Source organism: Polyodon spathula, chromosome 2 (assembly GCF_017654505.1).
Source record: "Polyodon spathula isolate WHYD16114869_AA chromosome 2, ASM1765450v1, whole genome shotgun sequence".
In the NCBI taxonomy this organism is placed as follows: domain Eukaryota; kingdom Metazoa; phylum Chordata; class Actinopteri; order Acipenseriformes; family Polyodontidae; genus Polyodon; species Polyodon spathula.
Window position 1 is genome coordinate 59,384,859 of NC_054535.1, and position 6,000 is coordinate 59,390,858.

The window sequence follows — 6,000 nt, forward strand, 5'->3', positions numbered from 1 at the left end:
AAATATGTTTAAGCCCATTTCACACTGGCATGCTCTACTCGGGTCGGAACCTACCCGGGTCAGGACCCAGTGTCATGCAGGTCAGGTACACAATTTCACACTGCTTTTGATAAACGCAGATGCAAGTTAACAATGTGCTTGTTACAGACACTTTTATTCAAACTTCTCTGGATTGAGCAGTCAGCCAAGTTGCTGATTAGAGGAAACGTTTCTTCATCCATGCTGCAATCTGGCTCATGGTGTGTCTCAAGCAACACAAATATGGCTAAACAGAAATGTTCCGTGCAGAAGTGAAACCTTTACACAGGCTTGGCTATTTGTTATTTCGTTGGCTGTCAAGCATTTTGTCTCGCTCAACCCGGGTCAAAGCATGTTGACCCACATCCTGAGGTTGGTCTCTGGGACCCGGGTTAACCTGGGTACGACCCAGGTACGTGGTTTCACACTACGCAGGATTGGGACACGGATAGAAGTGCCAGTGTGCAAGGGGCTTATGATGGCAGACTTGGCTCCACAAAATAAAATGATTAAAATGCATTGCAATCTTAATCCTCTATATTATTTTTTCTCCTGGTTATCAACTGTTTAAAGGAGAAGGGCTTTGTCAACAAAGCCTTTAATTAAATTAGGTTTTTAAGGTAGATTATTGTTACAGGAACCAATGGTAATTACAATCTTTAACTTACACCAGAGAGGGAAACACGTTACAATTTTTAATCTTTTTGAGTTTTATATAATTTTCTAAAAATGCGTTAAGCATAAATGTTAGCCTTTTCGCGGAATTCGGCTGGTGGGCATACTGGGATCATTATTTGCTGCCTATCATTACCAATCTCCTATTTAAACCCTAATAACACACACTTTCCCTGTCTAGTGTTTTTTATTTTCCTCCTCCTCCTTTCATACACGCCTTTGCATCGGTTCACTCTTGGGGGTAAGTGAGCCTCACTTCCAACGTAGGCAAGCTGCATTTCCTCAACCTTATTTAAGGGAGGTCTCACTTCATGAGTCAGAGGGAACCCCCGGTCACACTATTCTTTCGCAGCTCATGAGCTTATCTTACCTCATCGCATTGAGGCTCTATCCTATATTTAACATTTTGTGACGTGGCCCGCTTTAATCTCTCAGTGCTCGAGTCCCAACTAACCCATCTATTCTTGTTCTTTACAGGTTCCTTGCGGGACGCTCCTCTGCTCCCAGCTTCGGAGACCGCAGCCTCAACTCGTTCGAGGGCAGCACCACATTGGTCAGGGAACCCTTGTACTATTGTTCCCTTTCAGGTTTCGGCAAGACCTATTCTCGTCCTGTGAGGCAGCTCTGTCGCAACAGAGTTTTTCTTATGTTTTTCAGATCCCCGGGGCCACAGTCTGTCTGTAATGGCATCAGAGCTAAATGGGGTGCGGGCCGAAATTAAGGAAAAAGTCCCTCAGGTCACATTTACCCATTGTTATGCCCACAAGTTGAACCTAGTGCTCTCTCAGTCAAGGAAATTTATTCCTGAGTGCAAAATATTTTTTCAAAACAGTGGAGGGACTTGCTTAATTTTTTAACAAATCCACCAAGTGCACCAGACTTCTTGACGAGGTAGTAAAGAGATGCCTGGACAGCTCCTTAGCTTTTTGTCAAAGCACAATTTGATACAGATGGTCCCCGAGGCAACAAAGCTGCTGCAGCTGATCCTCACCATACCAGCCACAACATCAACAGTTAAACGGACATTCTCCGCTTTGAAACGGATCAAAACCCACACTCAGAATCGGAACGAACAGGGGCGGCTCTCATCCCTGCTGCTGGTTACCACACTCCATTCTGAGGTTTTTCCTCTAATCAGTATTTTCTGTTTTCTACATGTTAACCACTCCCTAATCCATGTACATGTGTTTCCTTGAATCCCAACTGCATTCAGTTTGAGAATTAATCTTTTGTGCAGGACTTTGTCAAAAGCTTTCTGGAAATCTAAATAAACCATGTCATATGCTTTGCAATTATCCATTATCGATGTTGCATCCTCAAAAAAATCAAGCAAGTTAGTTAGACATGATCTCCCTTTCCTAAAACCATGTTGACTGTCTCCCAGGACCCTGTTACCATATAGGTAATTTTCCATTTTGGATCTTATTATAGTTTCCATAAGTTTGCCTATAATAGAAGTCAGGCTTACTGGTCTGTAGTTACTTGGTTCAGTTTTGTTTCCCTTTTTGTGGATCGGTATTACGTTTGCAATTTTCCAGTCTGTCGGTACCACCCCTGTGTCAAGAGACTGCTGCACGATCTTGGTTAGCGGTTTGTAAATTACTTCTTTCATTTCTTTGAGTACTACTGGGAGGATCTCATCCGGCCCAGGGGATTTGTTTATTTTAAGAGCTCCTAGTCCCTTTAACACTTCTGCCTCAGTTATGCTAAAGTTATTTAAAACTGGATAGGAACTGGATGACATGTGGGGCATGTTGTCAGTATCTTCCTTTGTAAAAACTTGTGAAAAGTAATCATTTAATATATTTGCTATTTTTTTTCTTCATCTACGATTTTGCCATTTGTATCTCTTAAACATTTAATCTCCTCTTTGAATGTTCTCTTGCTGTTGTAATATTGGAAAAACATTTTGGAATTGGTTTTAGCTCCCTTAGCAATGTTCATTTCTATTTCTCTCTTGGCCTTTCTAACTTCCTTTTTGACTTGCGTTTGCAGTTCTGTGTACTCTTTCTGCGTACTTTCTTTTTGGTCCTTTTTTAATGCTCTGTAAAGTGCCTTTTTTCACTGAATATTTTTTTTAATTGATCTATTAAACCATTTTGGCAATTTAGTTTTACATTTAGATTTGTCTACTTTAGGGATGTAATTGTTTTGCGCCTCTAGTACTACATTTTTGAAGAACAACCATCCTTCTTCTGTGGATGTTTTCTCTATTTTACTCCAATCTACTTCTGTTAGTCTCTGTTTCATACCTTCATAGTTTGCTTTTCTAAAATTGTAAACCTTAGCTTTAGTCATTACTTTTGGGGTTTTAAAAAACACTTCAAAATGAGACCATGTTGTGGTCTGAGTTTGCCAGTGGTTCTCTGACCTCTGTTTTAGTTATTCTATCTTCGTTATTTGAAAAGACTAAATCAAGGCATGCCTCCCCTCTAGTCGGTGCCTTGACTAATTGTGTTAGGAAGCAGTCATTTGTCATTTCCACCATTTCTATTTCATCCTTCGCGCTACCCACCGGGTTTTCCCATTTTATTTGGGGGAAGTTGAAATCCCCCATTAGTATGGCTTCTCCTTTGCTACACACATTTCTAATGTCATTGTATAACAGATTATTTTGCTCACCGTCTGAATCTGGCGGTCTATAGCATGCTCCTATTATTATGCCCTTTGAATTTTTGTCCGTTATTCTGACCCATATTGATTCGGTTTTATTTTCTTTGTCCAGGTTTAACACCTGGGCTTCAAGACTGTTTCTTATGTATAGCGCTACCCCTCCTCCTCTTCTGTCCTGCCTGTCTTTCCTATACAGTGTATACCCACAAATATTATATTCGTCCCCATCACTCTCAGACAACCACGTTTCTGTAACACCTATCACATCATAGTTACCTGTTAGTGCAGTAGCTTCAAGTTCTAGAATTTTGTTTCTGATACTTCTAGCATTTAGATAAATACATTTAATGGTTGTCTTACCTGAGTTGTTGTTCTTGTTTTGATGCGGTCTCCCTTCTGTTTTTTTGTTGATTTCTCCCCCCTTCCTTTCTAGTTTAAATGCTTCTGAACCTGCTCGAGGATCTTTTCTCCAAGTAGACTGGTTCCCTTGTTATTTAAGTGCAGTCCATCCCATCTATACAGATAGTCCTTGTTGTAGAAAGTGGTCCAATGATCAAGATAGGTGAAGCCTTCCCGTGTGCACCACATCTTCAGCCATACGTTTTGATTAATTATTTCCAGCTGTCCATATGGTCCTTTGCAAGGTGCCGGTAGTATACCAGAAAATACCACAGTTTTGGTTTTCTCTTTTAATTTCCTTCCTAGCTCTCTGAATTTGTTTTGCAGGGATTTTGGTCTGTCTCTTCCAATGTTGTTTGTACCGATGTGGACGACTACTACCGGGTCGTCTCCTGTTCGTTCTAGGAGCCTGTCCACGTTCTCAGTGATGTGCTTGACCGAGGCTCCCAGAAGGCAGCACACTGTTGTAGTAAGGGGGTCCAAACTGCAAATTGAACTTGCTGTGTTTCTCAATATGGAGTCCCCAACAATCATGACCTCCCTTCTTTTTGCTGTCTGGTCACCACTGTCAATGGGGTCCTGGATGTTGTTCCTTTCATTCTCTTGTTGTTGGTTCTGCTCATCAAAATTCTGAAGTGACTCAAATTTGTTGGTTGTTTCGATTTCTGGTGGTTGTGTTTGACGAAGTTTCTTTTTTTCCCTGCTTCTGCCTACCTGAACCCAGCTGTTCTGACCTGTCTCCCTGGTGGCTTTCAGTCTGTTAGGGGTGATGCAGACTTCCATGAATTGTGAGTGTGCCAGTTCCTCAAGATCCTGTTGCTGTCTCACTTCTTCCAGCTCCATTTCTAGCATACTTACTAGTTTATGCAAATCCTGGATCGCACGGCACTTTACGCACACTTGGTTTAGCTCCACTGGGTTTTCTCGGATTTCCCACATCAAGCAGGTGTCACAGATTACTGGCTTGAAGACCATGATGAGGGTTTTTTTTTTAAGTTTAGTTTCTTCTGCAGCCGTCAACCTGTTTTCAAACTGCTTCTAAACTGCTCTGTACTTTTCCACGCCTGTACTTCTCCCACTCGTTGTCGCTGGGAAGACTGCCTCGTTTAACTGCGTTGTTCTGCTGTGCTGTTGGCTCCTCCCCTCGCCCGTGTCTCAGAATGGAGCTGAATTTGAATCAGCTGCTCCGAGTTTCAGCTTGTTTGTTATCAGAAAAACACACGTGGCTGTTTGACTTTGAGCTGCTGCTGTGTTTCCCCAATGTCCTCTGTTTTCTGATTAAAGCAATTCAAGATGCAATTTCTTCTTTCTGCTTCTAAACTGCTCTGTACTTTTCCACGCCTGTACTTCTCCCACTCGCTGTCGCTGGGAAGACCACTGCAGGCACACAACCCAGACTGAATAATGTGAAAGCTACTGGCATGCAATGTTTAAATCCCAAAGTTACTGTGCACAAAGCTTGAGATTAGCAGTATTTTTTTCATTTAGACACTTATTTGCCTTTCAATTTTTGGCAGATGGATACATTTAATACAACTATAAAGCCCATTAAAATAAATAAAAAATTATGTAAATGTAATAATATGGCTTTACCTTATGCCTAATCACAGCAGAGGCATGGTATATTACAGAATGACTATACACTCTGTCATGTGTGATTGATTATGTTTAAGTATAACTGGTATCTATCTGTGATCACTGATATTTAAGTTACATGTATTTGTGCAGGTGTACAACAAATTAGTAGTGTCATGACTTCATTGTTAAGCCCACCACACAGTGCTCAGTGTATGGTGAAAAATCGTCAGTTGCGGACGACAAGTAAGTCGTCGTCTACAAATAGAGCTACCCTCTAATCCCAGCAATAAATTGCCAGGAATTAGCCGATAGGAAGAAGCTGGTTTTGTTACATGATCAAACTGAAGGTTTTGAATTCAAGTCAAAACAACATCAACACAATAGTAATATCCCCAATCTTATACAGAAGTATGTTATCTTCAACCTTGACTTGACCAGCAGTTTGTGTAGAAATAGATTAACCATTAGCCTATATAAAAGTGTTCTATTCACTCAAATAAAATAGACTTAAGGCTATAAAACATTCTTAAATGGTACAAAACCTACTTATTGTAATAATTGTGTGTTTTTTTGTCGTCCCCCCTCCCCCCAGAAAGTAATGGAAACAGGTCAGTGTGTGAATGGAATATGATAATACAATACCTGTGATAGTCTTCACTATGAACTTTCTAAAGTATTTTGAAAATAGTTCTTAATCAAACAGTACAGACTGTGAAA